The sequence below is a fragment of the Salvelinus fontinalis genome, chromosome 29 (assembly GCF_029448725.1).
Source record: "Salvelinus fontinalis isolate EN_2023a chromosome 29, ASM2944872v1, whole genome shotgun sequence".
NCBI classification, from domain to species: Eukaryota; Metazoa; Chordata; class Actinopteri; order Salmoniformes; family Salmonidae; genus Salvelinus; species Salvelinus fontinalis.
Window position 1 is genome coordinate 34,095,375 of NC_074693.1, and position 7,800 is coordinate 34,103,174.

The 7,800-nt window shown below is 46.0% G+C and overlaps 1 protein-coding gene across 1 annotated transcript in view; it reads left to right on the forward strand.

Annotated features, from left to right (window-relative positions):
- Window positions 1-7,087: 7,087 nt before the first annotated feature.
- The window catches only part of LOC129827874 (large neutral amino acids transporter small subunit 3-like), a 33,168-nt gene continuing 32,455 nt past the window's right edge, over window positions 7,088-7,800 (forward strand). The window contains exon 1 of the mRNA XM_055889127.1: window positions 7,088-7,527. The gene's annotated coding sequence lies outside the window, so the exon portion shown is untranslated. The remainder of the gene's footprint in view (window positions 7,528-7,800) is intronic.

The window sequence follows — 7,800 nt, forward strand, 5'->3', positions numbered from 1 at the left end:
ATACTTTGGTATTTGGACTCCCATGTCAGAGGACTGTCTCTTGCCTCTGGGGTTTGAGGGGAGGAGCCTGTCCGCAGGATGGGCCCCTCGCTCAGATATGAAAATGCGTGACACACGTAGTCACAAACAAGACCTGGTGGAAGCGAAAATAATAAGGGCGCCTATTTCGTCGCTTATACACATCGGTTAATTACAAGTGAAAACTATATCGGTCATGCGTGCATATCATGAATCCTCCCCTTGATATGCCCTTCTGTCGCCCCGTTGTCAATGTGTCATTAATCCTTAGCTAATATATATGTTATTAACATGACGCTACTTAGTGTGTTCATAAAGAACACATACTTTTGGCTACTCAACCTTGTTCAGCATTGGGGGTAAATAGGGGGGATATTTTACCTGTTGCAATGTCAACCGTAACAACCCAAAGTCTTAACAGCTCGCGGTAACTATGAATTCTGTTAAGTCCGATTCAGTGTCTTCCTTCTTCCCGTTGGAAATGCCTGAGTCTCTCTCGGATGTGAACGTCCTCCTGCCGAGATGCTTTCCCTCTTTCTCCATGACCCTGCTTGTCGACAACGATCCATAGGAGAGCCTGCTCGAGTCTTTCCGCTGGTGATGTTGCCTTTCTCCTGGCGGTATACTCCACTGGGAAGCCCCTTGACTTCAGGTCCTCAGCCCCCTCGTCTGCATGCTCGTATGTAACTGGGCCATTTTCCAGAAATACCCGCATTTTTGCCGGGAATGGTGTTTGGAAGCGAATACCCTTCCCTTTAAGTGCTTTCTTAATGGGGGTGTAACGATTTTCTTCTTCTTCAGATGAGGAATATGAAGGATCGGACCAAAATGCAGCGTGGTAAGTGTCCATGTTACTTTAATATAACAGAACACGAAAAAATAAAAAAATAACAAAGTGAATGACAAAGAACAGTCCTGAATGGTGAAAACAAACACAAAACAGGAAACAACTACCCACAAACACAGGTGGGAACAGGCTACCTAAGTATGATTCTCAATCAGAGACAACGATTGACAGCTGCCTCTGATTGGGGACCATACTAGGCCAAACACAGAAATACAACACATAGAACAAAACATAGAATATAGAACATAGAATGCCCACCCCAACTCACGCCCTGACCAAACCAAAATAAAGACATAAAAAAGGAACTACGGTCAGAACGTGACGTGACCCCCCAAAGGTCCGGACTCTGGCCGCAAAACCTGAACCTACAGGGGAGGGTCTGGGTGGACATTTCACCGCGGTGGCGGCTCTGGTGCGGGACGTAGACCCCACTCCACCTTAGTCCTGGCCCACTTATGTGGCGCCTCTGGAGTGGCGACCCACGCCACCGACCCCGTACTGGGAACCCTTACAGCGGGCCTCGAATAGGAGGGAGACTCTGGCAGCGCCGGACAGGCAGGAGACTCTGGCAGCACCGGACAGGCGGGAGACTGGCAGCGCCGGACAGGCGGGAGACTCTGGCAGCGCCGGACAGGCGGGGGACTCTGGCAGCGCCGGACAGGAGGGCGGCTCTGGCAGCTCCGGACTGACGGGCGGCTCTGGCAGTTCCGGACTGACGGGCGGCTCTGGCAGCTCCGGGCTGACGGGCGGCTCTGGCAGCTCCGGACTGGAGAGAGAACCTGGAGGGAGGAGACGGAGAGACAGCCCGGTGCGTGGGGCTGCCACAGGACCCACCAGGCTGGGGAGACCTACAGGTGTTCTGGTGCGTGGAGGAGGCACCAGATGGACCGGGCTGTGGGGGAGCACTGGAGCTCTGGTGCACAGCCTTGACACCACTCCTCCAGGCTGGATGACCACTTTAGCCCGGACCCTCCAGAGTGCAGGCACAGGTTGAACCGGGCTGTGGGGGAGCACTGGAGATCTGGTGCATACCACTCGCACCTCTCCCTTAGGCTCAATGCCCACATTCACCCGGCACGGGCGGAGCGCAGGCATAGGGCGCACTAACACCCTCCCAACGCCCCAGAGAAACAGCACGCAGAGCCGGCGCAGGATACCCTGGGCCGAAACGGCGTACCGGAGACCAAACACGCTGAGCCGGCACAATACGCCCTGGCTGGATGCCCACTCTCGCATGGCACTTGCGGGGGGCTGGCCTCTAGCGCTCCGGGCTATGAGCGCGTGCTGGCGACACCGTGCGCTTGACCGCATAACATGGTGCCTGACCAGTACTACGCTTCTTCCGGTAAGCACGGGGAGTTGGCTTAGGTCTATCGCCTGACTCCGCCAATTTCTCCGTGTGCCCCCACCAAACATTTTTTTGGGGGACTGCCTCTCGTGCCTGTTGCGCTGCCTTACCTCATATCGCCGCCGCTCAGCTTTAGCTGCCTCCAGTTCTTCTTTGGGGAGGTGATATTCCCCAGCCTGTGCCCAGGGTCCCTTGTCGTCCAATATCTCCTCCCATGTCCATTTCTCCAGATCGCGCTGCTCCCTGTTACCACGCTGCTTGGTCCATTTGTGGTGGGTAGTTCTGTAACGATTTTCTTCTTCTTCAGATGAGGAATATGAAGGATTGGACCAAAATGCAGCGTGGTAAGTGTCCATGTTTAGTTGCCTGTGAGCACTACGTTGGCTTCACGTTTTGTTTGTTAGTTTGTTATTTTGTTAGTTTGTTAAGTGTTCTTCATTGTATTAAAATATGTATTCCAATCGCGCTGCACCTTGGTCCACTCCTTTAAACGTCTGTGACAGGGGGTGTATTCTTTCCTTTTCAGTATCTCTCCCGCGTAGTCATGATCAAAGAACACTCGTTGGCCTTGGAAGTTTTAACAGGCTTTTTCCAGGTTGCATGTAAGACTTTCTCTTTGACTGAGAATTTTAGGAACCGTACTACTATGAATCTTGGTGGGGCGCCGCTGGGGGGTTTTGAGGCCAGAGCTCGGTGTGCTCTCTCGATTCCCAGGTCCGTGTCGTCTTCAAGTATGTCCTTGAACAGACCCTCCACGAATTTGGGCATAGAGTATTTTTCTGCGCCCTCTACTACGTTATAAAGTCTAATGTTGTTATGACGTGAGAAACCTTCGAGTTCTGTCACTTTGCCTGTAGTGCGCGTTGGCTTTTCAGTGACTGTTCAAGTATTTCCTTGACTGCGAAGTTCCATGTGTCCGTTTCCCCAATGCGCTGTTCTGCGTCCCCCATTTTTGTAGATATGCTGTGAAGTTCTAATTTGTTTTCTTCAAGTTTCTGGTTAATGCCCTTCTTGAACTCATTTAGTTATTTTCTTACATCTTTCTTACATTGGTCTCGAGTGGCTGTCCAGAATCTACACACAGTCAGCACTAAAGGACTGTAAAAAGCCTGCTAACCCACGGGCTGCAAGATTGTCAGCTGCAACACACAAGACAGTGCCCTGGACACACTGACCGATGGACTCAATAAAAACCCCATCCTGTTCTAGAGTGTGAATGTCTTGGAACAAAGGGCCTAACACACTTTCAGAACCGCACCTGTGGAGATCAGGCACCTTACATAGTACTGCCAGCTGAATCATTTGCAAAGCTGATCTGTATTTACTTGTCAGATTGGTAAGCACCCACTATACTGCACAGAGTTTTATGTATTTTCCTGGAAGTGCCCAGGGGATTTGCTCGTTTTTTGTCATCAATACACAAAAGCTATGACAATTTAAGTTCTGTAAAAGGTTGTGTCAATCGAATCTAGTATCAGGATAAAATGTGATTCAGAGTCACCGAACATACTTTAATTATTTTTATTTAACACAAGCGATAAATGGTAAATGAAATTTTCGTATATACTGGTTCACTGTATCACCACGCAGGGTAAAGCAGAGAACTGACTGAAATAGTACAGACATCTTCTTTTATACTGTGACAGATGTAGTTCCAACTTTAGAGTTGGCCTGTCACAGTAGAGGCTTAGCGTGGTTTAAACTTGCTCGCCTATCGGTGGTGCCCAGGCTGGTCCCAGCCTCACAGCACACAGGATCCAGATATCCGGAAGTGTTTGTTGTGAAGTTTGAGCTAAGTTGTCGGTGGCTACACTGCTCAGTTCCTGTTTTCTTGTTATTCAGCATTTTTCCATCTTGTCTCAACCTTCTGGTTAGCACAGTCGACACCCTAGATTAACAACAGCTTTTCTGCAGTCACGCTATGTTTTGTGATTAACATGTCCTATTTCTATAAGGCATATATTTATGTTAAAAAGAGAACAAAACCATCCTTCACAATCCCCCTTTTTACACCCCTTGTGGGTGTAAATACTAAGAAAAAGATACCATCATGTTCAATGATCGAGACACACATACCAGGTTGTAGTTAAACCCGGGAACTTTAAACCCTTAAAGACCATTCAGAACACAGCTCTAGTTTATTGGTGTTTTTATGATTCCCCCTTTTGACACCCGCTAGGGTGTCACTCACCAAAAACAACATTATTAATTTTATAAAACATTATTGATATTAGAAAACACATAAAACATTATTGATATTAGAAAACACATTATTGATATTAGAAAACACAGAGTAAAACATTATAAACCATCTGGTCCTCCCTGCTACACCTATCCTGTACCAGGTGGGCACCTTGCCACCCAGGAACTTTTAACCTTCATATAAGGGAGGACAACATGTGTGTTAGTTTCATCACGCTGCTGTTTGTTAACTTCTGTCATTCCACAACCTCACCCACAGCAAACCAGGGGTCATCCTCAGTCAGCCCCATTTTTCCCCGGAAGTTAGACTCAGTGTCAGCATCTCCTTCCGGAGCCTCAAGCAATGGCATCATACTTGAAGCCTGTGCCACATCTGTAATAGATTTCTTCAAACAGGGTATGATGCAAGCAGCACAGCACATCAGCATAAGGAATACAACAACGAGGGTCAGAAACCCAGTAACCATCAATGCAGTGTACTTACCGAACCAGCCACCCAACCAGGAGAACAGTCCACTCTCCCCTTAAATGACGTAAGAGTGTTAGCTCTGAGACGGGTTGTTTGAATCCACACATAGGACAGATGAAATACACACATTTTCCCTGACCTTACATCTCTCGGTGTCAAGCGATGGACTCAAGATAAATTCATATTGAGTGCATTGTTGGATTGAAATGTGCACAGGCAATCATGATAAAGACATGGCAGTGGGCTTATTATTTAGTCAAATCTGTGCTTCAAACAGTAGTGTTTAAGTAATTTAGCTCTGGTATCAAAGGAGGCAGCACACAACTTACATTTTCACTCCATTGAATAAAGAATCTGAAAGACAAAACGAAATTGGTGTTCATTCCTTAAGTCACTTAGATGTATCTAAATAGACTCCTGTTGAGGCTATTTCCTAAATCTTATGGCATCACAGGACAGATATTCATGGATACTCAAATGGTACAGCCTTCCATTGAGACTTGCCTTTAAGCACAACATTAATTAAATGATCTAGGCTTGGGTCATTGATAAGTCATTTTCTCAATGCAGCCTTCTAATGCTGTGAAAGGATGCAGGAACCCAAATGATTTGGGTGGATCCCATCCTCCTTATAAAACGAGCTTTGTTTCCAGAAGATATGAAAATGTTCAATAATGTTACACCCACAGAGCTGCAATAGTCTCGTAGCCAATTATGGAAATCTGCTGAACTGTTCAATGCCAAGATTTAGGGAGGGCAGAGGGACAGATATTATGGGGCTTTTGTTGGTGTCAAGTAGTGACCCAATCAGTTCTTTAAAATCCATCTTCAGCTGTTTTGAGCTGCCTTTCAAAATGTCATTGAATCCCACATGAACTATGATAAACTCAATTTCCTGATGCTGGTTTACACATCGACAGGGCTGTAGTAGAGCGGGTCGAGAGCTTCAAGTTTCTTGGTGTCCAAATCACTTCTTGGTGTCCAAATCACAAAAACACAGTCATGAAGAGGGAATGACAACAACTATTCCCCTTCAGGAGGCTGAAAAGATTTGGCATGGGACCTCAGATCTTCAAAAAGTTATACAGCTGCACCATCGAGAGCATCCTGACTGGTTGCATCACCGCTTGGTATGGCAACTGTTCGGCCTCCGACTGCAAGGCGCTACAGAGGGTAGTGTGTACGGCCCAGTATATCACTGGGGCCGAGCTTTCTGCCACCCAGGACCTCTATACCAGGCAGTGTCAGAGGAAGGCCCTAAAAATTGTCAAAGACTCCAGCCACCCAAGTCATAGACTGTTCTCTCTGCTACCACACGACAAGCGATACCAGAGCGCCAAGTCTGGGACCAAAAGGCTTCTTAACAGCTTCTACCCCTAAGCCATAAGACTGCTCAACAGTTAATCAAAAGACTACCCAGACTATTTGCATTGAGCCCCTCATTGTACCCCTTGATTACTTTTTTCTTCTTTTTTTATCACAGACTCTTGCACAGGCTCAATGTAAACTGAATAGACACTGACCACACACTCACACACACACACACACAAAACACACACACGCATGCATATTGACGCCACACACACACACTCACATACATTCACATTCCTTCACACCCTTTACATACCTTGCTACTACTCTCTGTTTATTATCTATGCAAAGTCATTTTACCCCTACCTACATGTACAAATTACCTCAATTACTTTGACAACCCCGTACCCCTGCAGATTGACTCGGTGCGGGTACCCCTTGTATATTGTCTGGTTATTGTCATTTTATTGTGTTACTATTTTTCCTATAGTTTATTGAGCACATTTCTTATAACATTTTGAACACTCTACATTTTTGGTTAAGGGCTCGTAAGTTAGCATTTCACGGTAAGGTCTCCCTCCACCTGTTGTATTCGGCGCATGGACTAACATTTTCAGACATAGTTGTTGCAATACCATTTCTGGCCTACAGGTGTCATCCATGCCTCAGGGACTGGGGCCCCATACCATGTCCTGTGTGCTCTGAAGGATAGGGGGCCCATTTAATTGAGAGGGTACCCAAAGAAAATGTTGGCACTGGCAGAGGGAACAGATAGAGAAGGTGCATTTATAGGGTTTATGTCTTGTATATATGAAACTTAATGTCACCAATTCTAATAGGTATAATGGAGGAAAAGGGAGTTTATCTTCTTTTCATGTTTTTATGTGAAAAGGTGAAAATCTTCTTCCTCACGCTCACGTTTTCACTTTCCAGGAGGCTACAGGTAGCCTACACCCAGTCGTCCGCACTGGCAGAGAAAGCCACGACAAAGACAAAGGAGCGCAAATAGGCTACCCATAGTGGGGAGTGGGCGGATTGCTAGGAAGTCAAATTACAATGAGTGAAGTCAAATTCGGAGAAAGGAGAGTCAACCAAAGAGAGGGAGAGAAAGAGTACAGGGAAAAAAAAACGTTTACATTATGCCGTGTCAGTAAAGACTCGTAAGAAGACGGTGTAGTTTTAATATAAGAGACCAGTGTTTTGTTTTAGGAGGGGAAGAGAAGAAATCGAAGAACGTGACATTTGAAAATAGTTTTCTACAGCTAGAAACTTTCTCTCAACGTTCTGTACAACATACTGTGGTTTCTTTTTTGAGAAAGAAAGACAACTGAAGTAAGTATTTTTAAAATTTGGAAACTTAAACATATTTTAGTTGACTTTATATGTAAAAGCGACAATAAAAGCTAGCAAATGTGCCGAAATGCCACAAGCACCGGCCTCACTTCTCACACACGTGGCACGAGATTTCTAACTTTAGTTATTTCATTACGTTACATTTTGGTTTAGCTGAAGCGTCTAAATAGCGTTTTAGCAATTACTTCCAGACGTAGATAGCTATATGTGCTTGTTAATTAGTTATTAAAATGACAAAAGTCGATTTGTTAT